General features: G+C 40.0%; 1 pseudogene; it reads left to right on the top strand.

Moving 5' to 3' along the window:
• The first annotated feature begins 847 nt into the window (after window positions 1-847).
• Window positions 848-25,088, top strand: LOC127217586 (alpha-enolase-like; annotated as a pseudogene).
• Window positions 25,089-25,977: the final 889 nt, after the last annotated feature.

Genomic DNA, 25,977 nt, shown 5'->3' with positions numbered 1-25,977 from the left:
TCTCTCTCTCTCTCACACACACACACACACACACACACATCCTAGCGTTCTTCAAAAGTATAGTTACTGAATCACCCTCATCAGCATAGCCACAGTACTTTATGTTGATTATGAAATCACATAGTTGGACATATTTTCTGCTCTCATTGGTCATAGGAGTATGGAGAAGAGACTGGTGATAGTTCAATCACAATTTAAGGTCTCCTATTATAACTTTAAATCACAGAGGAGAGGCTCAAATTTTAACACAGATAATGCATCATCATGCTGCCCAAATTATCACAGGAAGAAATAATAATTCTTGTATTTTCTTCTTCATCCTCAATTGCCTCAGAACTTACATGAATAAATTGTGGGCCTGTGTGACCATGATGAAGGGTAGATATGACAAGCCTCCCTGGCTTGTTGCCTGTTCAAGGATCAAGCTCACACTTGAATCCTGAAGTGAATATAAAGCAAGAGTTTCCTGATACAGAACACTGTAGGAAGACCAATCAGGGTTATATAGACTTGGATTACAGAGAACAAGCTGATGACCTACAGGGATGACTAACTAATTAGAAATTCAATGCACAGTGCTGATGATTACTCATACTGGTCCACAATATTTCAATCTCTAAGGAATTCCTTAGAGGAATTAATGGAGGAAGCAGGAAACATGATGAATATTCTCAAGAGGTTAGCTATGAGGTTTTTGTTGACATCCTAAATTTTACATGTCCCGATTTACTTCAGTTTAGAATCTCTTTAATAATTCTGCTATATTATTATTAAATTCTACTGAATGCTTTCTTCTGTTCTGCCGAAACATGTTTCTTTTTCTGCATGACAAAACAAAGGCCAGAAATACACCATGTCTATTCTCATGATTCATGCCAGGGAGATTTTTGATGCTCAGGAAATCCCACTGTTGAAGTTGATCTATATACCTCAAAAGGTCTCTTCCAACTTGCTATGCCCAATACTGCCTCCATTGACACATATAAGGCCCTAGAATTCTGTGACAATGATAACATGTGATACTGAAGAAAGAGGTCTCAAGGTGTTTAAGCATCAATAAAACTATTGCACCTGATCTGTGTAGAAAGAACCTGAATGTTCTCCAACAAGAGAAGATGGACAAACTGGTCATCAAGATGGATGGCACTGAAAATAAATTTAAATTTGGTGTCAATACCATACTGGAAGTATCCCTGGCTATCTGAAAAGATGGTGCTGTAGAAAAGAGAGTGACCCTGTACCCTCGAATTGCTGACTTGGTTGGCAACACCTAAATCATCCTGAGATCCTCATATTTCAATGTGAACAATGGTTCTCACTCAGGTTGGCAACCAGCTGGCCATGCAATAGTGCATGATCCTGCATGTGGGGGGTATCCACGTTCTTGGAAGCCATGTGCATTGGAGCTGAAGTTTACCTCAATTTGAAAAACAGAACCACATCTCCAACCTTCTTTTTTTAATTTTTCTTTTTTATTAATTTATTTTTTTACATTCCAATCCCAGTTCCCCTCCCTCCTCTCCTCACTCTTTCCCCACCTCCCACTTCCCATCTGCTCCTAGAAGAGGGTAAGGCCTCCCCTAGAAAGTCTACTACGTCTGTTCCATCATCTCCTTGAAGCAGGACCAACTCTGTGTCTAGGCTGGACAAAGTATCTCTCCATAGAGAATGGGCTCTACTAAATCACTTTGTGCATTAGTGTTAGATCTTGGACCCACTGCCAGTGGCCTTATATATTATCCAAGTCACCTATATTAAGGAAGTCTAGTTCAGTCTTATGTGGGTTCCCCATTTGTCACACCAGAGTCAGTGATCTCTCATTGCTCAGGTCAGCTGATTCTGTGGGTTTCCCCATCATGGTCTTGACACCTTTGTTCATATTACTGCTCCTTCCTCACTTCAGTTATACTCCAGGGGCCTGGTCCATTGGTTAGTTGTTGATTTCTGCATCTGCTTCCATATGTTTCTAAAAGAATGTTCTAGTTTCTCCAACCTTATTCTTACTGTTTAGCTTGACACAGTGTCTCATCTGTTGCCCAATCAAGCCTTGATCTCATGAGCCCCCTGCCTTCGGTGAGCTCTCAACAGAGAACTTGCTAGATATTTGTATTTCGTTAATTCTTTCAAGTGATCCCAATGCATTCTAAAGTTTGAGAGATAATGTTCTGGACTTTTCTTGAAAAAGTTGTGACTAACAGGGTTCCAGAATGAATCCTGAACTGATATTCCTTCCCACGGTGTTTTATTCTCTCTATTCCTTTCTTGGCTCAATACTCACAAATCCTCATCAAATATACTCATTGTGAAAACTCATCGGAATTTCCAGTTTAAAACTTTTAATTTAGATGTGAGGTGCTTTCCCAGTCTTTCCCCTCACCCAATTTATTTTGTTTAAAGTGTATGGATGTTTTGCCTAAATGTATATCTACGTGTCAGATGCACAAAATGGCCACAGAGGTCAGAAGCAGGTATTGGATCTAGCCATCATGCTGGTCCTCTGAAACTGTAGTCAGTGCTTTTAGCCACAGAATCATATGTGAAATACTATGCCCACCCTCCCCCTCATCTCTCTCAAGGTCAAGGACAATTTTATTTGTGTTTAAAAAGAATCAAGAAGAGACATGCTGTGAATCTCAATAGTCTCCTGGGGGGAGGAGAACACAGGAGATTAGGAAAAAGTTTTGCCATTTAAGGATCAGCCATTGGTAAGGAGGGGACTTTTGAGACAGGAAACCCAAAGTACCATAAAAACCACCCTTGGGTTTTGGTTATCATACAAAAGAGACAAGGAGAAGGGAGAAAACGGGAGAGAGAAAAAGGGAGAGGAAGATGAAGAAAGGGAGGGACTGAGGAAGAGGAAACATTACAAGTAATGAGAATGATGACTATCTTAAATGCCAACCTAGTGCCTTCATCCAGTAGCTAATGGAAGCAGAAGCAGAGATCCACAGCTAAGCACTGAGCCAAACTATTGGAATACAGGTTCAGAGAGGGTGGAGTGAACAAAGTGATCAAGACCACACTGGGAAAACCCACAGAAACAGCTGACCTGAGCAAGTAGGAGTTCATGGACCCCAGAATGATAGCTGGGAAACCAGCATGGGACCAACCCAGATTTCCTTAATGTGGTGTTAGCTGGGAGGACTGAACAGTCTATGAGGTGTCTGGCAGTGGAACCAGGATTAACCCTAGTGTAGGAATGGACTTTGGGAGCCTATTCCCCCATGGAGAGATAGATACTCCCTTAGCCTAGAGACACAGGGGAGGACCTAGGGCCTACCACAAATGACAGAGTTTGATGATCTCTCATGGAAGGCCTCAAGCTCCCTGGGGAGTGTATGGGGGATGGATTGGGAGGTGGGGCTGGTGGGGGACATGGGAGGATGAGAGAGAGAAGATAATGGGATTGATAGGTAAAATAAGAAAAAAATATTAAGTAATAAAAACTGGACAAAAAAAGAACTGCTGGAGGTATCACCATCTCAAACTGTTTTACTATAGAGCTATGTTAATAAAACAAAACAAAACATAGTATTGGCACCAGAAAAAAAAAATGTCTGAGGTAGGGGACCAGGAAAACTCAGAACAGATGATATTTTTTAATGTCCTAATAAAAGTTCATTATAGTATCCATTCATTTCACTCATCCACAATTTGTTGTCCTTTATCTTCTCCAAGTGTAGACTCATAAATAATGAACCCAGGATACTTTCAGGCACTTTGGCACCTGGGGTAGTAGGTATCATCCAAGTGTGAGATTTGTACAAGATGACTTCTACAAAGGAAGAGAAAGGAAAATTAACTACCATTTAATTTCTAGCTTAAAATGAGTGTGGCCCTGTCTCTACAGGCTCCCAGGAGAGACTGTAGTGCTGAATTGATACAAGGCTGTGTTATATCTGGGTAAAATTTTTCTTATCAAGAAGAAATTCATTAAAAAGAAACGATTGTTTAGGTCGCAACTTGTACAGATTTAAACTTAAGGTCTTGGAAATGAGATTGCATGCAGTGTTAAAGAAATATCCCAATCATACTTTCCTATTGGGTGCCTAAGACCTTGCAGATGTCCAAAATTAATTATTTTCTGTTGCTGTTGGTTGTTGTTGCTATTATTCTCCTCCTTCTCTTCCCGCTGCTCCTGCTGCTCCTGCTCCCCACTTCTGAGCCCTCTCATTGTCAATACATTTGCTGTTAACTGTTTCCTTTGCTGCTTACACTTTCCTTTAATTCCTTTTCACAGCTTGGTTGGGTGAAGCCCCTCTCACATGCACCATGACCACCTTCCCCCCACCCCCAGTCCACATGTAGAGCTATGCCATCCAGGTGGGTTCATGTAAATCTGTCAAGTCATTTGAAGTAGGGACTAGGACTGTCTCTACATTAAGAGAGTGTCCCTCCATGGGGGATGTGTCCGCAAGGTCCTTTTGTGCACCAGAAACACATCCTGGTTCCAGTGTCTGAAGTCCCTTAGACTGCTCAGACATTCTAACTGAGACCCATATTCATGGGGTCTGAGTCAGTCCCATGCTGGATTCCCCGCTAACAGTCTGGGGTGGGGGGGACATTAGTTCCTCCTTGTTCAGGACAGCATCTCTATGTGTTTCTGCAACCTGGTCTTTCCTCTCTCTCTCTCTCTCTCTCTCTCTCTCTCTCTCTCTCTCTCTCTCTCTCTCTCTCTCTCTCTCTCTCTCTCTCTCTCTCTGCATCTGGATTCTAGTTCAACTCTGTGTTTAGTTATGGGTGTTTGCTTCTATTTCCAGCAGGAACTAGATGAGGGCTCCATGATGGTGGATAATTAGTTGTTGCTCTCACTATCCGGGAAGGGCTTTTACGGTAGCCTTTCCAAGGTTGATCAAATTGTTAGTTGGAGTCAGTCTTGGAGGTCTCTAGACCTGTTTTAGTTTCAGTTTTCTCTTCAAACCAATAATGGCTCCCTCTTTTTTGTTCTCTCTCCCTCCTCACTCTCCAGTCTTCTACTCCTACCCTGACTAATCTTCCTAGTCACAAGGGCTTTCATCTCCTTCCCTTATCTCTCTCCTACATCTCTCTCCATTCACTGTGCCCCACACTTCCCACGTGCTCTGGGGAGACTTGTCCATTCACCGTTTTGTGAGGAACCATATATAAATCGCTTAGAATACACCTTGTATCTTAGTTCCTCTGGTGGTGTGAATTATAGGCTGATGATCCTTTGCTCTACATCTAAAATCCACATATGAGTGAGTACATATGATGTTCCTCTTTTTGTGACTGGGTTACCTCACTTAGGATGGTTTCTTCAAGTTCCATGCACTTGAAATTCCAGCAAATTTCAACATTCCATTATTTTTTTTCTACAGAGAAGTATTCCATTTTGTAGATGTGCCAAACCTTCTTTACCCATTCTTCAGTTGAGGGGCATCTAGGTTGCTTCCAGGTTCTTGATATTACAAATAATGCTACTATGAACATAGTTGAGCAGATGTGTGTTGCATGGATGTGAATCCTTTGGGTATATGCCTAAGAGGGGGATTGCCGGGTCCTGTGGTAAACTAATTCCCATTTTCCTGAGGAACCGCCATACTGATCTCCAAAATGGCTGTATGAGATTGCACTCCCACCAGCAGTGGAGGAGTGTTCCACTTTCTCCACATCCTCTCCAACATAAGTCATCACTGGTATTTCTAATTTTAGCCATTCTGGCAGGGGTAAGATGGTATCTCAAAGTTGTTTTGATTTGCATTTCCCTGATAGCTAAGGATGTGGAGCATTTTCTTAATTGTCTTTCAGCCTTTTTGATTTCCTCCATTGAGAATTCTTTCTTCAGTTCTGTACCCCATTTTTTAATAGGGTTATTTGGTGTTTTGTTGACTAGTTTCTTGAGTTCTTTGTATATTTTGGAGATCAGCCCTTTGTCGGATATAGGATTGGTGAAAATCTTTTCCCAGTCTGTGGGCTGCTGTTTGGTCTTGTCCACTGTGTCCTTTGCCTTACAGAAGCTTCTAAGTTTGAAGAGGTCCCATTTATTAATTGTTTCTTTCAGTGTATATGCCCCTGGAGTTATGTTCAAGAAGCGGTCTCCTATGCCAATTTGTTCATGGGAACCTCCTACTTTCTCTTCTAAGAGGTTCAATGTGGCTGGATAGATGTTGAGGTCTTTGATCCATTTGGACTTGAGTTTTGTTCAGGGCTACAGACATGCGTTAACTGCAGTTTTCTACACACCCGCATCCAATTGTGCCAGCACCATTTGTTGAAGATGCTGTCCCCCCCCCCATTGTATTCTTTTAGCTGTTTGTCAAAAATCAGGTGTTCATAGGTGTGTGGGTTAATATCAGGATTTTTAATTCAATTCCATTGGTCTACCTGTCTATTTTTGTGCCAATACCAGGCTGTTTTCAGAACTATAGCTCTGTAGTAGAGCTTAAATTCAGGGGTGGTGATGCCTCCAGAAGTTCTTATACTGTACAGGATTGTTTTGGCTATCCTGGGTCTTTTTTCATATAAAGTTGATCCTTATTCTTTCAAGGTCAGTGAAGAATTGTGGTGGGATTTTAATGGGATTGCATTGAATCTGTAGATTGCTTTTGGCAAGATTGCCATTTTTACTATATTTATCCTACCTATCCAATAGTATGGGAGATATTTCCATTTTCTAGTATCTTCTTTTATTTCTTTCTTTAGAGTCACAAGTTCTTATTATATAGGTCTTTCACTTGTTTGGTCAGCGTTTCACTTGTTTGGCTATTATAAATAGTGATGTTTCTGTGATTTATTTCTCAGCCTCTTTGTCATCTGAATAAAGTAGGGCTAGTGATTATTTTTGAGTTTATCTTGTATCCTTCTAGTTTGCTGAAGGTGTTTATCAGCTGTAGGAGTTCCCTGGTAGAGTTTATTGGGTCGTTTATGTAAACTATCATACCATGTGCAAATAGAGACAGTTTGACTTCTTCCTTTCCAATTTGGATCCCCTTGATCTCCTTTTGTTGTCTTATAGCTTTAGATAGAATTTCAAGTAAAATATTAAAGAGATATGGAGAGAGAGAGGGCAGCCTTGTCTTGTTCCTGATTTTGGAGGAATCGCCTTAAGCTTCTCTCCATTCAGTTTACTGTTGGCAGTTGGTTTACTGTATATTGCTCTTAACTATGTTTAGGTATGTTTCTGTTATCCCTGATCTCTCTAAGACCTTTATCATGAAAGGGTGTTGAATTTTGTCGAAGGCTTTTTCTAGGGAGACGATCATATGCTTTTTCTTTTTCAGTGTGTTTATATGGTGGATCATGTTGATAGATTTTCATATGTTAAACCATCCCTGCCATCCAGGGATAAAGCCTACTAGGTCATGGTAGATGATTTCTCTGATGTATTCTTGCATCCTGTTTTCCTGTATTTTATTGAGTATTTTTGCATCGATGTTCATCAGGGATTTTGGCCTGTAGTTCTCTTTCTTAGTTGTGTCTTTGTGAGGCTTGGGTACCAAGGTGATTGTGACCTTGTAGAAAGAGTTTGGTAATGAACCTTCTGTTTCTATTGTGTGGAACAACTTGAGGAGTATTAATATTACCTCTTCCTTGAATTTCTGGTAGAATTCTGCACTGAAGCCATCTGACCCTAGGCTTTGTTGATTGGGGGGCTTTAGATCGCTGCTTTCTTTTCATTGTGTGTTATAGGTCTATTTAGGTTACTTGTCCTTTATTTAATTTTGGTAAATGATAGTTATCCAGAAATTTGTCCATTTCCTTTGAATTTTCAAATTTTGTGGAGTACAGTTTTTCCAAAGTATGACCTGAAAATTGTCTGGATTACCTCTGTGTCTGTTGTTATATCGCCCTTTTCATTTCTGATTTTGTTAATTTGCATGTTCTTTCTCTGCTTTTTCATTAGTTTGGATAAAGGTTTGTCTATCTTGTTGATTTTCTCAAAAAACCAACTCTTTGTCGAATTTATATTTTGTAATGTGTTTCTGGTTTCTGTTTTATTGATTTCAGCCCTCAAATTGATTATTTCCTGGCGTCTACTCCTCTGGGGTGAGTTTGCTTCTTTTTGTTGTAAGGCTTTCAATTGCACTGTTAATTCTCTAATGTTACTCTCCTCTATTTTCTTCTTATGTGCATTTATTGCAGTGAATTTCCCTCAAAGCACTGCTTCAAGTTATCCCATAAGTTAGGGTATGTTATGTTCCCATTCTCGTTGAATTTTAGGATGTCCTTAATTTCTTTCTTTATTTCTTCTTTGACCCAGGTGAGGTACAATTGTGCATTGTTCAGTTTCCATGAGTATGTATGGTTTCTGCGATTTGTTCTGTTGTGAATTCCAATTTTAAAGCATGGTGGTCTGATAAATACAGAGGACTATTCCAATTCTCTTATATCTGTTGAGGTTTGTTATGCCACCTAGAATGTGTTTGATTTTAAAGAAGGTTCAATGTGAAGCAGAGAAGAAGATATATTCTTTTGTGTTTGGATGGAATGTTCTATAGATGTCTGTAAAACCCAACAGAGAGATAACTTCTGTTAATTCTTTTGTTTCTTTGTTGAGTTTCTGATTGGTGGTCCTGTCTAGTGGTGAGAGTGCTGTGTTGAACTCTCTCACTGTGTGTGAGGTTTTATGTAGGGTTTGAGTTTCAGTAGTGTTTCTTTTTCGAATGTGGGTGCCTTTCTATTTGGGGCATAAATGTTCAGAATATGTGTTTATGGATTTCTCCTGAAATGAATATGAAATGACCGTCTTCATCTCTTTTGATTAATTTTGGTTTGAAGTCTACCTTGTTAGATATTAGGATAGCCAAACCTGCTTACTTCTTGGGTCTATTTGATTGGAAAATCTTTTCCCAGCCCTTTACCCAGAGGTAATATCTATGTTTGAAGCTTAGATGTGTTTCTTATATGGAACAGAAGGATGGATTCTGTCTTCATATCCATTCTGTTAGCCTGTATCTTTTTATAGGTGAGTTAATACCATTAATGTTGAGGGAGAGTAAGGACCATTGATTGTTGATGCTTGTTTGTTTTAGATTTGTTGTTGGCAGTGGTATTGTGAATATATTTGTCCTGCTTTACCCTTGGTTTCTGGTGTAGTGGGATTATCTGTTGCCTACATTTTTGTGGGCTTAGTTACCTTCCTTGGGTTGGAGTTTTCCTTCCAATACTTTCTGTAGGGCTGGATTTGTAGGTACGTATTGTAAAAATCTGGCTTTGTCATTAAATATCTTATTTTCTCTATAGTGATTGAGAGTTTTGCTTGGTATAGTAGCCTGGGCCAGCATCCGTGGACTCTTAGTACTTGTAGAACATCTATCCAGGACCTTCTGGCCTTGAGGGTTTCCATGGAGAAGTCAGGTATAATTTTGATAGGTCTGCCTTTATATGTTACCTGTCCTTTTTCCTTTGCTGCTCTTAATATTCTTTCATTATTCTGTATGTTAGGTGTTTTGATTATATGTCGAGGGGTCTTTTTTCTTTGGTCCAGTCTATTTGGTGTTCGGTATGCTTCTTGTACTTTCATAGGCATGTCCTTTGTCAGATTGGGAAAGTTTTTGGCTCTTTGAACTGGGCTTCCTTACCTTCCTCTATGCCTATTATTCTTAGGTTTAGCCATTTCCTGGATGTTTTGTGTTAAAGATTTGTTGGATTTATGATTTTCTTTGGTCGATGAATCTATTTCTTCTAGTTCATCTTATGCATGTGAGATTCTCTCTTCCATCTCTTGAATTCTGTTGGTTATGCTTGCATCAACAGTTCCCCATCTTTTGCCCAGTTTTTTTATTTCCAGCATTCCTTCGGTTTGTGTTTTCTTTATTTTCTCCATTTCAGTTTTCAAGTCTTGAACTATTTCCTTCACCTGTTTAATTGTTTCCTCCCCCCCCCCCCCTTGGCTTTCTGTACTTTCTTTACTTTAAGAAATTTGTTCATTTCTTCCACTTTTTTGTTTCTTTTTTCCTCCATTTCTTTAAGGGATTTTCTCACATCTTCTTTGAGGGCCTCTATCATTTTTATGATGATAATTTTTAAGTCATTCCCTTCTGCTTCATCTGCTTTGTTGTGTTCCCACCTAGATGGTGTAGATTCCCTAGATTCTGGTGGTGTTATGTTTGTCTTTCTGTTGTGATGTGTTTTCTTGTATTACCTTCTTCACATAGCTTCTTCCAGTAGGTGTTGATGGGGTCTTTCCCTCTCTCTATGGTACTTCCCCGGGAGGCTTAGGTGAGTCAGAGGTTTGATGTCTGTAGCTCTGGGTGGGCCAAGCTCTCAAGGAGGTCTCTCCACAGGCAGGGTCCCACCGATGTGGGTCAAAGATCAGGCTCCAGCAGAAGACTGGGGATGGGAGTCAAAGATCTCAAAGGCTGGGACTCAAGATGTTCCTTAAGCTGATAGGCAGATCTAGCCTGTGCCTGGCACTCTCCCACTGAGGGCTCTTTGGCAGAGGCCCTGTAGTGGATGTCAAGGATCCTTCCTGCTGGAAATCTGAGATGCCCTGCGGAGATAGGCAGATCTCTGGGAGGGGCCCCGGAACTCCAGTAGAGGACCAGCTGTGGGGATCAGAGGCCAGACAGGTGGGAAATACGGGTAGTCCCGCGTGGATAGGCAGGTCTAGTGTGCTCCTAGTAAGTATTTATTTTTTGTATGTACATTCCACATTATATAAGTATTTTTTGTATATTAATATAACTTACAACCTCTAACTTTCATTTTTTGGTTTCTTAGAGCCTAAAGAGGTATTGCCCCCGATGTAAAATGAATAATATATGTTTTAAACATTAAGTGGATTCTTTCTAATCTCAAAACACTGACTTTCATGTATTTGGTTTCCTTAACATTTTTATTCCTTTCAGAAACGTGACTTAGAAATTGAAGCAAGATCAATTTTTTTGGTTGTTTGATTTTATGTTATGGACTTTTGGGTCACCTCATTTTACCAAATAGGCTATGTAGTGTGAGATTTGGAGGCTGCAACTCTCACTGCTGATGCCCCTTTGAGAAGGAATTCCATTCTCTGGCACCTATTTGAGAATATGAAGCACTTAGTATATTTTCTATATTCAGCCAAATGCATAGTAATAAATTTTATGGAATTAATACCTAGAGCATTAATTGATACTTCTGTAGTAAATGATAAAGGTACACATAAGTGTACTCAAGTTTAGTTCTTTGATTTCATTCCACTGGTCTACATGTATGTTTTTGTGCCCATACCTACTGTTTTTTATTACTATGATTCCGAAATGTATCTTAAGATCTGGGATGGTCTCCGGTCCCCTTTGAGAGCACCCTTGGAGCTCTGATACACCCCCACCCATCCCAACCTCCAGCCTACCCCCCCTACCCTGTGCCCTACCCCACCTACGGTCCTGCCACTCTGGTTGAGCACTGGGACAGAGGGTGGAGCCAACAGTCCACTCTACTTCGGAGACCTCTCGGAGCAACTCCGAACAAAGGAGACCTGACTATCCACTTGGGACCACCTGTAATTTCCACCGGCTTGGTCCCTGACCCCGCCTCCAGTCCTCTGCTGGAGTCCCAGGCCCCTCCCAGAGATCCGCCTATCTCTGCAGGTCCACTTGGAGTTCCTGCAGGCAAGATCCTTGACCCCCAAAGCCGGGCCCCTGCCAAAGAACTAGGTCTCAGCTGGAGAGCGCCAGTTTCCAGTGAGACCCCACTACCCTGCAAAACCTTCTCAAGTTCCAGCCCAGCCCTCGTCCTCTTCTGCCGGCTATTGGCCAGAGGTGAGTCTGGCCCAATCGGGGCTGCCTGTCCCCTTCAACCTCTTTTCCCCCCTCCCCCGCCTGAACTCCCTGGATTGGCCCCTGATCCTGCTGCTCCTGTCTCGGGTCCCCTTTGAGAGCACCCTTGGAGCTCTGATACACCCCCACCCATCCCAACCTCCAGCCTACCCCCCCCTACCCTGTGCCCTACCCCACATACGGTCCTGCCGCTCTGGTTGAGCACTGGGACAGAGGGTGGAGCCAACAGTCCACCCTACTTCAGAGACCTCTCGGAGCAACTCCGAACAAAGGAGACCTGACTATCCATGTGGGACCACCTGTAATTTCCACCGGCTTGGTCCCTGACCCCGCCTCCAGTCCTCTGCTGGAGTCCCAGGCCCCTCCCTGAGATCCGCCTATCTCTGCTGGTCCACTTGGAGTTCCTGCAGGCAAGATCCTTGACCCCCAAATCCGGGCCCCTGCCAAAGAACGAGGTCTCAGCTGGAGAGCGCCAGTTTCCAGTGAGATCCCACTACCCTGCAAAACCTTCTCAAGTTCCAGTGCAGCCCTCGTCCTCTTCTGCCGGCTATTGGCCAGAGAGAAGCCTCCTAGAGAGCTTGGACCACACAGAGATACAGACATTGAATCTTTGATCCACATAAGCCCATCTGGGAAGGACCATAGAGAGAGGGAAGAGACACCACCAACACTTACAGGAAGAAACTATGGGAAGAAGGCAATACAAGAGAACACCTAACAACAGAAAGACAAACATGACACCACCAGAATCTAGGGAATCTACACCAACTAGAATGGAACACAACAACAAAGCAGAGGAAGCAGAAGGGTACGACTTAAAAATCACCATCATAAAAATGATAGAGGCCCTCAAAGAAGATATGAGAAAAATCCCTTAAAGAAATAGAGGAAAAAACAAACAAAAAAGTGGAAGAAATGAACAAATTCCTTAAGGAAAGTACAGAAAGCCAAGAAAAAACAATTAACCAGGTGAAGGAAACGGTTCAAGATTTGAAAACCGAAATTGAGAAAATAAAGGCAACACAAATGGAAGGAAAGCTGGAAATTGAAAAGCTGGGCAAAAAATCGGAAACCACGGACACAAGCATAACCAATAGAATTCAAGAGATGGAAGAGAGAATCTCAGGCGCAGAAGATAAACTAGAAGAAATAGATTCATCGACCAAAGAAAACCATAAATCCAACAAATCCTTAACATACAATATCCAGGAAATGTGGGACACCATGAAAAGGCCAAACCTAAGAATAATAGGCATAGAGGAAGGTGAGGAAGCCCAGCTCAAAGGTGCTGAAAACATATTCAACAAAATCATCGAGGAAAACTTTCCAAATCTGAAGAAGGACATGCCCATGAAAGTACAAGAAGCATACCGAACCCCAAATAGGCTGGACCAAAGAAAAAAGACCCCTCGACATATAATAATCAAAACACCTAGCATACAGAATAAAGAAAGAATATTAAGAGCAGCGAAGGAAAAAGGACAGGTAACATATAAAGGCAGACCTATCAAAATTACACCTGACTTCTCCATGGAAACCCTCAAGGCCAGAAGGTCCTGGATAGATGTTCTACAAGTACTAAGAGTCCACGGATGCCAGCCTAGGCTACTATATCCAGCAAAACTCTCAGTCAATATAGATGGAGAGAACAAGATATTCAATGACAAAACCAGATTTTCCCAATATGTATCTACAAATCCAGCCCTACAGAAAGTATTGGAAGGAAAATTCCAACCCAAGGAAGGTAACTACGCCCACAAAAATGTAGGCAACAGATAATCCAACTACACCAGAAACCTAGGGTGAAGCAGAACAAATATATTCACAATACCACTGCCAACAACAAACCTAAATCAAACAACCATCAACAATCAATGGTCCTTACTCACCCTCAACACTAATGGTCTTAACTCACCTATAAAAAGACACAGATTAACAGAATGGATACGAAGACAGAATCCATCCTTCTGCTGTATACAAGAAACACATCTTAGCTCCAAAGATAGACATTACCTCAGGGTAAAGGGTTGGGAAAAGATTTTCCAATCAAATGGAAATAAGAAGCAAGCAGGCGTAGCTATCCTAATATCTAACAAGCTAGACTTCAAACCAAAACTAGTCAAAAGAGATGAAGACGGTCATTTCATATTCATCTCAGAAGAAATCCATCAACACAAAGTCTCAATTCTGAACATCTATGCCCCTAATACAAAGCCACCCACATTCGTAAAAGAAACACTACTAAAACTCAAAGCTCATATAAAACCTCACACACTTATAGTGGGAGACTTCAATACACCACTCTCAACACTAGACAGGACCACAAATCAGAAACTCAACAAAGAAACAAAAGAATTAACAGAAGTTATGTCTCAACTGGGGCTAACAGACATCTATAGAACATTCCATCCAAAGACAAAAGAATATACCTTCTTCTCTGCTCCACATGGAACCTTCTCTAAAATCGACCACATACTAGGAGACATAACAAACCTCAACAGATACAAGAGAATAGAAAGAGTCCCCTGTATCTTATCGGACCACCATGCTTTAAAAAATTGGAATTCAACAACAATACAAATAGCAGAAAACCTGCAAACTCATGGAAACTTAACAATGTGCAATTGCACCACTCCTGGGTCAAAGAAGAAATAAAGAAAGAAATTAAAGACTTTCTATTATTCAACGAGAATGAGGATACAACATACCCGAACTTATGGGACACCTTGAAAGCAGTGCTACGAGGGAAGTTCATTGCACTAAGTGCCCATATGAAGAAAACAGAGGATAGTCACATAAATGAATTAACAGCGCAACTGAAAACCTTAGAACAGAGAGAAGCGAATTCACCCCGCTGGAGCAGACGCCAGGAAATAATCAACTTGAGGGCTGAAATCAACAAAACAGAAACCAGGAAAACAATACAAAAAATCAATGCAACAAAGAGTTGGTTTTTTGAGAAAATCAACAAGATTGATAAACCTTTATCCAAATTAACGAAAAAGCAGAGACAGAACATGCAAATTAACAAAATCAGAAACGAAATGGGGAACATAACAACAGACACAGAGGAAATCCAGACAATTTTCAGGTCATACTTCGAAAATCTGTATTCCACAAAAATTGAAAATTCAAAGGAAATGGACAAGTTTCTGGATAACTATCACTTACAAAAATTAAATCAAGAACAGACAAACAACTTAAATAGACCTATAACCCGAAATGAAATAGAAGCAGTCATCGAAAGCCTTCCAACGAAAAAAAGTCCAGGGCCAGATGGATTCAGTGCAGAATTCTACCAGACATTCAAGGAAGAACTAATACCACTACTCCTCAAACTGTTCCACAAGATAGAAACAGAAGGTTTATTGCCAATCTCTTTTTATGAGGCCACAATAACTTTGGTACCCAAACCTCACAAAGACACAACTAAGAAAGAAAACTAGAGACCAATATCCCTGATGAACATCGATGCAAAAATACTCAATAAAATAATGGCAAACCGAATTCAAAAATACATCAGAGAAATCATCCACCATGATCAAGTAGGCTTCATACCTGGATTACAGGGATGGTTTAACATACGAAAATCTATCAACGTGATCCACCATATAAACAAACTGAAAAAGAAAAACCATATGATTATCTCCCTAGATGCAGAAAAAGCCTTCGATAAAATTCAACACCCTTTCATGATAAAGGTATTAGAGAGGTCAGGGATAACAGGAACATACCTAAACATAATAAGAGCGATATACAGCAAACCAACTGCCAACATCAAACTGAATGGAGAGAAACTTAAGCCAATTCCTCTAAAATCAGGAACAAGACAAGGCTGTCCTCTCTCTCCATATCTCTTCAATATCGTACTAGAAGTTCTAGCTAATGCTATAAGACAACAAAAGGAGATCAAGGGCATCCAAATTGGAAAGGAAGAAGTCAAACTGTCTCTATTTGCAGATGATATGATAGTTTACATAAGCGACCCAATAAACTCTACCAGGGAACTCCTACAGCTGATAAACACCTTCAGCAAACTAGCAGGATACAAGATAAACTCAAAAAAATCAGTAGCCCTATTTTTTTCAGACGACAAAGAGGCAGAGAAAGAAATCAGAGAAACATCACCCTTTACAATAGCCACAAGCAACATAAAGTATCTTGGTGTAACGCTTACCAAACAAGTAAAAGATCTATATAATAAGAACTTTGTGACTCTAAAGAAAGAAATTAAAGAAGATACCAGAAAATGGAAAGACCTCCCATGCTCTTGGATAGGTAGGATAAACATAGTAAAAATGGCAATCTTACCAAAAGCAATCTACAGATTCAATGCAATCCCCATTAAAATCCCACCACAATTCTTCACCGACCTTGAAAGGATAATAATCAACTTTATATGGAAAAACAAAAGACCCAGGATAGCCAAAACAACCCTATAAAATAAAAGAACATCAGGAGGCATCACCATTCCTGACTTTAAGCTCTACTACAGAGCTATAGTTCTGAAAACAGCCTGGTATTGGCATAAAAATAGACAGGTAGACCAATGGAATCTAATTGAAAATCCTGATATTAATCCACGCACCTATGAACACCTGATTTTCGACAAAACAGCTAAAATTATACAATGGGGCAAAGACGGCGTCTTCAACAAATGGTGCTGGCACAATTGGATGAGGGTGTGTAGAAGACTGCAGATAGACCCATGTCTGTCGCCATGCACAAAACTCAAGTCCAAATGGATCAAAGACCTCAACATCAATCCAGCCACATTGAACCTCTTAGAAGAGAAAGTAGGAGGTACCCTTGAACAAATTGGTATAGGAGACCGCTTCTTGAACATAACTCCAGGGGCACAGACACTGAAAGAAACAATTAATAAATGGGACCTCTTCAAACTTAGAAGCTTCTGTAAGGCAAAGGACACAGTTGACAAGACCAAACGGCAGCCCACTGACTGGGAAAAGATTTTCACTAATCCTATATCCGACAAAGGGCTGATCTCCAAAATATACAAAGAACTCAAGAAACTAGTCAACAAAACACCAAATAACCCTATTAAAAAATGGGGTACAGAACTGAAGAAAGAATTCTCAATGGAGGAAATCAAAAAGGCTGAAAGACACTTAAGAAAATGCTCCATATCCTTAGCTATCAGGGAAATGCAAATCAAAACAACTTTGAGATACCATCTTACCCCTGCCAGAATGGCTAAAATTAGAAACACCAGTGATGACTTATGTTGGAGAGGATGTGGAGAAAGTGGAACACTCCTCCACTGCTGGTGGGAGTGCAAACTCATACAGCCACTTTGGAGATCAGTATGGCGGTTCCTCAGGAAAATGGGAATTAGTTTACCACAGGACCCGGCAATCCCCCTCTTAGGCATATACCCAAAGGATTCACATCAATGCAACAAAGACATCTGTTCAACTATGTTCATAGCAGCACTATTTGTAATAGCAAGAACCTGGAAGCAACCTAGATGCCCTTCAATTGAAGAATGGTTAATGAAGATGTGGCACATCTACACAATGGAATACTACTCTGCAGAAAAAAATAATGGTATCTTGAAATTCACAGGCAAGTGGATGGCACTTGAAGAAACCATCCTGAATGAGGTAACCCAGTCACAAAAAGAGGAACACAGTATGTACTCACTCATATATGGATTTTAGACCTAGATCAAATGATCACCAGCCTATAATTCACATCACCAGAGGAACTAGGATACAAGTTGTATTCTAAGAGATTCATATAAAGTCCCTCACAGAACTGGGAAGGGACAAGTCCCCCAGACCTCAGGTATAGTGGGGGAGGACAGCTAATGGAGAGAGAAGTAGGAGAAAATGAGAGGGAGGAGAGGAAGGCATGTGCGACCAGGAGGATTGAGCCTGGTTAGGAATGGAAAATAGGAAAGAGAGAGAGAGAGACAGAGACAGAGAGAGAGAACATAAAAGAGGGAGCCAATATTGGTTTGAAGATAAAGTTGAACACAAAGAAAGGTCGAGGGAACTACAAGACTGCTCCCAACTAACAATCTCAGCTTCCGTGGAAAGGCTATCATAAATGCCCTTCCCGGAGAGTGAGATCAACAACTAACTTCTCCATGGAGTCCTCAACTAATGCCTGTTGAAAACAGGAGCAAACACCCATACATAAACACTGAGTCAAACTAGAACCCAGAAGCAGATGGAGAGGACAAGACCATGCGGTAGAAGTACATAGAGACAGCTTACCTGAACAAGGAGGAGCTAAGGGCCACTAGACTGATAGTTGGGAAGCCAGCAGGGGACTGACTCGGACCCCCCTGAATATGGGTCTCAGCCAGAAGGTCTGAGCAGTCTAAGGGACCTCAGACAGTGGAGCCAGGATGTATCCCTGGTGCACAAAAGGACCTTGCGAACACATCCCCCATGGAGGGATAACTGCCTTAACCTAGAGACAGGAGAGAGGCCCTAGTCCCTACTTCACAGGACCTGTCAGATCTACATGACCCCAACTGGATCGCATTCCCCTACATATGGTATTGTGGTGGGGGGTTGGGAGGGGAGGGCGTTTAGAGTGCATGTGAGAGGGCAGAGAGGGTAAAATGAGGGAAGGAGGGAGGGAGGGCTGGAGGGGAGGGAGGGAGAGAGGGAGAGGGAACTGGGATCGACATGTAAAATAATAAATTAAAAAAAACAAAAACAAAAAAAACGCTTTGACTCCAAAATTTAAGTTGAAGAACAAGTTACTGGGGAAAAGTATTTCTATTTTTGTTTCCACAGAAAATGAAAAGATGTGGATTCCTTCCAGACTAATGTGGTTTGATCACGTCAGACTGCCTGAAACAGAGTACAAGCTGATCCTACATTCCAAACAGCTGGACAAAACAGCCCTACAGACTACAGCTAGGATATCTGAATCTTCTTCGAATCCCCCAAAACAGCGCCCCTTATCAGCAGGAAGTAGTCTGGAAAGAACGACGCCCAAATTCCCAAATATTGTGTATAAATGTTTGTTTTCATTTCATTGGACTTTGTTATATAAAATTAAATAAAAAAATTATATATATATATATATATATATATAAAAAGAAATTATGACAAAATAAATGTTAGTGCTTCAGAAAAAAAAAAAAAAAAGATCTGGGATGGTAAATATTTAGCATTGTCCTTTATGCTTAAGATTGTTTTGACTATCTGGTGTCTTTTGTGATTCCCTATGAATGTTTAGATCAGTTTTATTCTGTTTATATGAAGAATGAGATGGGGATTTTTATTGAATTGTATTGACTCTGTAAATAGCTTTTGGTATAATGACCATTTTCACAAAGTTAATTCTACCAATTCATTTCCATGGATGTCTTTTTCATTTTCTAGTGTTTTACACTCTTTTACTTGCATGTTTAAAGGTTTCATTGTAGAGATCCTTCACTTCCTTGGTTAGGTATATTCCTAGATATCTTTTTTTTTTATGCTATTGTGAATGAAAGTTTGTTCATGATCTCCTTCTCTGTATGTTTGTTGTTGGTATGTAGAAAAGCTACTGCTTTTTGTGAGTTGAGTGTATATCCTGCCATTTTGCTGAATTTATTTCTCATTTCTAGACATTTTCTTGTAGAATTTTTGGTATCTCTAATGTAAAGAGTGGTGGTTTGAATATGAATGGCATGAACACATGTGTTTGAATGGTTAGTCATCATGGAGTGGCACTATTTGAATGTATTCAAAGGATTAGGAGGTATGGTCTTGATGGAAGAAGTGTGACACTGCCTTTGAGGATTCACAAACTCATGCCAAGCCCAGTATCTCTCTTGCCCTGTGTATTAGCATTTAGCCCTCACCTACTGCTCCAGCATCATGAGTGCCACCATATTCCCCACCATGATGATAATAGACGAAATCTCTGAAAATGTAAGCATGCCCACATTTAAATGCTTTCTTTTATAAGCATTCTTCATTGTGTCTCTTCACAGCAATAGGATAGTGAGTAGGACATATAGTATCATGTAATCTATAAAAATAAATAGTTTGACTTTTCTATTATTTGTATCCATTTCATTTCCTTCTCTCACCTTATTGCTCCACCTACTTAGTATGTTTTCAGCACTATGTTGAAAAAAGAGTGGGGATAGTGAAAATCCTTGTTTCATTCCTTACTTCAGTGGGATTCAAGCTCTTCCATTTATGATGATGTTGGCTGTGGGTTTCATGAATATAGTTTTATTATGTTGAGGTATGTAGATAGAGATGCTCCTGGAAGAATCCTAGAGGTTGACTGTGGCTTAGTTGGGTTTCTGTTAATGCTGTTGGTGGTTATGATTTTTGCAATGGTAGAGTGGGGGTGATTTTCAGATGGTGGTCATATTAGGCCAGTGCATAGGATATGGAATCCCACAGAAACCTAGATCTCTAATTCCTCTTTTGAAATTGTTATTTATTCTTTTAAAACTTCTCTTTCTCTGTCTGTCTGTCTATTTCTTTCTATCATAATCTTTTCATCCACAACTCCTTTCATCTCTTGCTCACTTCTCACCTACCCAACTACAGTCTTTAGTTTAACTTAGGCACCTGCTTTAGCAGGATGCCCATTTTCACATTTTGTTTTTCAGTTTAGGAGCATAGGAGTCCTTTTTATCTTCTACTGTTTACTTAAATTTCTCTCTTCAGTGTTTTAATGTTTATAACATGTTAGCTTTTCTGGTAAGCTTATGAGATTTTTAAATTTTTTGGCTATTTTAAATGATACTATTCTCTGCATTCTTTCTGACTATACATTCTTTCTTACCACAGGTTTTTTTTTTGTGAATTTTATGGTATTTTATTGTGATAATAGTTTTACCTGTTTTGGAATTTTCTGGTGAATTGTTTAGTGTCACTTACATACAAAAAAAATTTTATCTGAAAAGAAGGACACTGACTTTTTTATTTTCTACTTTATTTCTTTCATTTATCTTATAGGTCAAGCTACAACTTTAAACACTGTATTGAATAGAAGTATGCAAAAGTGGAAATAGTTGGAAAGAACTAGCAGTAGTTGAAGGGAAAAGAGAAATTACTTAGGGTTGAATGAACATTGCATTGGATACAAGCATGAAATTGGCAATTGTCACAGGGACCTTATGAGTAAAAATACACTTTACTCACCCAAAAAAAAAAAAAAAAAAAAAAACACCTCTTGGAACGAATGATAAATTTATGTGTTAAGGTTGATATGTTTCATGGTATTAAGAAACAACTAAGATAAAGCTGGAAAGCAGGAAAAATATGTTAGAAGGATGATGTAAGAACGAAGGTATTTAAAATTTTAATGAATTTTGTGATTCCATTGGTCTACCTGGCTATTTTTGTGCCAATACCAGGCTGTTTTCAGATCTATTGCTCTGTAGTAGAGCTTAAAGTTGGGGATGATGATGCCTCCCAAAGTTCCTTTATTGTACAGGGTTGTTTTAGCTATCCTGGATCTTTTGTGTTTTCCATGTAGAGTTGATCATTATTCTTTCAAGGTCAGCAAAGAATTGTGCTGGGATTTTGATAGGGATTGCATTGAATCTGTAGATTGCTTTTGGCGAGATTGCCATTTTTACTATGTTTATCCTACCTATCCAAGAGCATGGGAGATCTTTCCATTTTCTGGTATGTTCTTTAATTTCTTTCTTTAGAGCCACAAAGTTCTTGTATAGGTCTTTTCACTTGTTTGGTAAGTGTTACTCCAAGATACTTTATGTTGTTTGTGGCTAATGTAAAGGGAGATATTTCTCTGATTTCTTTCTCAGCCCCTTTATTGTCTGTGTATAGTAGGGCTACTGATTTTTTTGAGTTTAACTTGTATCCTGATAGTTTGCTGAAGGTGTTTATCAGCTGTAAGAGTTCCTTGGTAGATTTTTTTTCCAGGTCATTTATGTAAACTATTGTATCATGCAAATAGTGAAAGTTTTACTTCTTCCTTTCCAATTGGTATTCCCTTGATCTCCTTTTGTTTTCTTATTGCTCTGGCTAGAACTTCAAGTACAATATTGAAGAGATATGGAAAGAGTGGACAGCCTTGTCTTTCTCCTGATTTTAGAGGAATCACATTGAGTTTCTCTCCATTTCGTTTGATGTTGGCTGTTGGTTTGCTATATATTACTTTTATTATGTTTAGGTATGTTCCTGTTATCCCTGAGCTCTCCAGGACCTTTATCATGAAGGGGTGGTAGATTTTGTCAAAGGCTTTTTCAGCATCTAGTGAGATGATTATATGGTGCATTCCAGTGATAGATTTTTGTATGTTGTACCATGCCTACATCCCTAGGATGAAGCCTGTTTGGTCATGGTGGATGATTTCTCTGATACTTACTTGGATTCTATTTGCCAGTATTTTATTGAGTATTTTTGCATCAATGTTCATGAGGAAGATTGGTCTGTAGTTCTCTTTCTCAGTTGTGTCTTTGTGTGGCTTGGATACCAAGGTAATTGTAGTCTTTTAAAAAGAGTTTGGCAATGAACCTTCTGCTTCTATTGTGTGGAACAATTTGAGGAGTATTGATATCCAGAGATCATAACAGCATGTATCTTTGTAAGCTTTCATGTTTTCAAACTGCAGATGACATAGGGACCTGACCTCATTTCCTCCTTGAAAATTTAGTGACTGAGCCTTGGGAATGATAGAGGATGCTGACAGTATCAAAAATATCTAGAAAAATAGAACACAGACTTAGAGTATATGTAAATGCAGCACTTAAGCAAGTGAGGCTAAATGAGTGCAGGTTTCCTGAAATTTTTCAGGGAACATGATGAGATCATATCTCAAAGTACATGGGAGATAATAAGAACAAAGGAAACTAGAAAAGCCTGATTTGAATTGTTGTTTCAATGTTTTGAGACTGTTCCCAATACAACTTGAATATACAACCTTAGTTTACATAGCAGAAGTGAACTTTCAATTATAAAGATCTGGAAACAACATCAGAAGAAGATATGGCTCTTTTTTGTAATGAAGATGTATGCAATATCTGTATACTGAAAAGACCATTTTGTTTTTTGATCAGGCAAAGTATTTCACACAAGACATCATTTGTTTCTACCTGACCTTCTGGTACTTATTACACAGGAATACTGTCATTGTCTTTCACCTTCAATAAGATAATAACTGGGAGGAAGCTTATAATTTTGAAGTTTGGAAGAACTACCAGATAAAGTAAGATACATAAAGTATAGAGCTCAGTCTTCCAACAAGGGAAGAACTTAGTAGTCACACACACATACACACACACACACACACACACACACACACACACACACACACAAACACAAACACACACACACATCTTAGACTTCTTCAAAATTATAAATACTGAATCACCCTCACAATTATAGCCACAGTACTTTAGATTGCATATGAAAAAAAGGAGTTGGCTCACTTTGGTTATAGTAATGTGGGGAAAAGATAATGGGGATACTTCAATGAGAATTTCATGACTGACATTACAGATCTAAAATCCCAGTAAAGAAGCTCAAATTATTATTGTACATGTTATACAACCATGCTGACCAAATTATCATAGTTAATATGATTAGGAAGAACTAATAATTCTTGTGGTTTCTTCTTCATTCTCAATTCCCTCAGAACTCACATGAATAAATGATAGGCCTGTGTGGACACAATGAAGGGCAGTAGACATGACAAATCTCACCTACTTTTTGCCTGGTGAAGGATTACGCTCACTCTTTAATATTGAAGGGAATGTAATATGTTTCTTATGCAGAACACTGTAGGATGAGCAAACAGGTTATATAGTCCTGGGTTAAAAAAAGGCAAGCTGGTGACAGACTAATTACTCATAAGTAACCTTAGAAACTCAATGCAATAGAGCTGGTGATTACTCATACTAGTCCACAATATTGCAATCTCTGAGGAATTTCTGGTGTTAATGGAAGAAGCAGAAGAGATGTTGAATGTTCTCAAGAGATTAACTATGATTTTTCTTTGAAGTCCTACATTTTTTATTTCCACTTTTATTTCACTTTGGGCTCTCTTTAGTAATTTTTAAAAATTATTAACTTCTCTTGTACTCCCCTATATCTGCAGAAACCTGTTTCTTTCACATGTGGCAATACAAAGACCTAAAATCCACCATGTCTGTTCTCAAGATTCATGCCAGAGACATCTTTGACTCTCGGAGAATCCCATTGTTGAGGTTGATCTCTGCACCATAAAAGGTCGCTTCCAATCTGCTGTGACCTACAGTTCCTCCAGTGATATCTATTGGGCACTAGGACTTTGAAAATGAGCTACTAATGTGCTACTAAACAACAGGATGTCATAGGTTGTTGAGCACATCAATAAAACTATTGTACCTGATCTGGGTAGAAAGAAACTGAATCTTGTAGAACAAGAGAAGATGGATAAACTGACCATAAAGACAGATGGCACTGAAAATAAATCTAAATTTGGAGCAAATGTCATACAGGAAGTTTTCATGGCTGTCTCAAAAGCTGGTGCCATGGAAAACAGGGTGTCCCTGTACTCTCACATCAATGACTTGGCTGACATCCCTTATGCCATCCTGCTGGTCCCAGCTTCCTATGTGATCAGTGGTGGTCCTCATGCTGGCAACAAGCTGGCCCTGCAAGAGTTCATGACCCTGCCTGTGGTGGTGTCCAATTTCTTGAAACCATGTGCACTGGAGCAGAAAGTTATCACAACCTGAAGAATGTCATCAAGAAGAAATAATGGAAGAAAGCCACCAATGAGTGATAGGGACAGGTTTGTGCTTACCATCCTGGAGAACAAATAAGATTTGGATTTGCTGAAGGCTACGATTGAGAAGGCCAGGTACATGGACATGGCTACCTCTTAGTTCTTCAGGTCTTGCAAGAATGTCCTGGACTTCCAGTCTCCTATGACGCCAACAGGTACATCATGCCCGACTAGATGGATGACCTGTATAAGTCCTTCATCTGGGAATACCCTGTGCTGTCCATCAAAGATCCCTTTGATCAGAACAATAGGAAGACTTGGCATAAGTTCACAGCTGGTGCAGACAACCAGGTTGGGAATGAGCTCATGATAACCATTCCTGCATGGATTGCCATGTGGCAGAGAAGTCCTGCAATTGCCTCCTGCTCCAAGTAAACTGAATTGGTCTTTGGAACCGAAGTGTAAGCTGGCCCAGTCCAATGTTGAGCTTTCATGGAGTCCTACGGTTCTGACGACACTGAAGATACTTTCACAACTGACCTCTTGGTGGGGTTCTGCATGGGGTATATCAAACTGGTGCCCCTTGCTTATCTGAACACCCAGGAAAATACAATCATGTCCTCAGTTTCAAGGAAGAGATAAATGCACAGGGATGCCAAGCTTGCCAGTAGGAACTTGAGGAATCCCCTGGACAAGTAAAGCAGTGACTGGAGATCCCAGTCTGCTTAAAGCCAGTCCCTGATGTCTTCAGGATGAATCCAAAGCTGGACCAGTGCTAGCTGCTCCCATGCCACAACTTCCTTAGATATTTAAAGCCACACCTTACCACCAGGACCCTTGCTAAAAACCCAAATCATAGTTTCTATCAACTTACTTCCCAGCTAGTGTCATAACTCCAGTGTAATCTCTACTGTGGCCACAGGCAAGATCCTACTTCAGTGTTCTACATGCAAAACAAAACCTCAGTGACCCCAAAACAAATTAATGCAGTAATGGAAAAATTCTACTCTCATACCATGAATTTTTATAATATTATTCTACTGTTTTTGTTTTCACAGACTTCATTTTCATATCTTCTTTATTCATATCCTCTGTAAGAACCTTGTACATATTCTTAATTTCTGTTTTTGAATTATATCTTCAAGGCCTCCAGAAAGAAGGATACTGGCTTCTGGTGGAGGCTTGTTGTCTTGGCTGTTCATGTTTGCTTCTTTGCACTGGGGTCTAGGCTTCTGGAGCTGTGATGTGTGAGGTGTTTATTGGTGTTGATATTTAGTCTTGCCCTTGGTACTGGGTATTCCATCCTTTGGTTACTATTACCTTCTCTGGATCCTAGACAAGTGTGGAGACTCTGGTGTCTCTGGTAAAGAATACCTTGGTGAGTAGGTTGTTGGCAGAAAGGAATGGAGTTGGACAAGAAGAAAAGGCTGAGAAGACTGTGGTAAAGAGCTAGGGTGATGTGTCCACATCAAGAGGCAGAGTCCCAGGGGAATACAGGTGTGGCAGAAGGAGGGGTTCTTACAAAAAGGCTGCAGTAGCATAAAGAGTAAATCCTGAGAGACAAAGGTAAAAGGGAAGGGTAACTCTG

This window comes from Phodopus roborovskii, unplaced genomic scaffold (assembly GCF_943737965.1).
Source record: "Phodopus roborovskii unplaced genomic scaffold, PHOROB, whole genome shotgun sequence".
NCBI classification, from domain to species: domain Eukaryota; kingdom Metazoa; phylum Chordata; class Mammalia; order Rodentia; family Cricetidae; genus Phodopus; species Phodopus roborovskii.
Note: the sequence above shows the minus strand (reverse complement) of the source record. Positions and strands in the feature narration are given on the sequence as shown.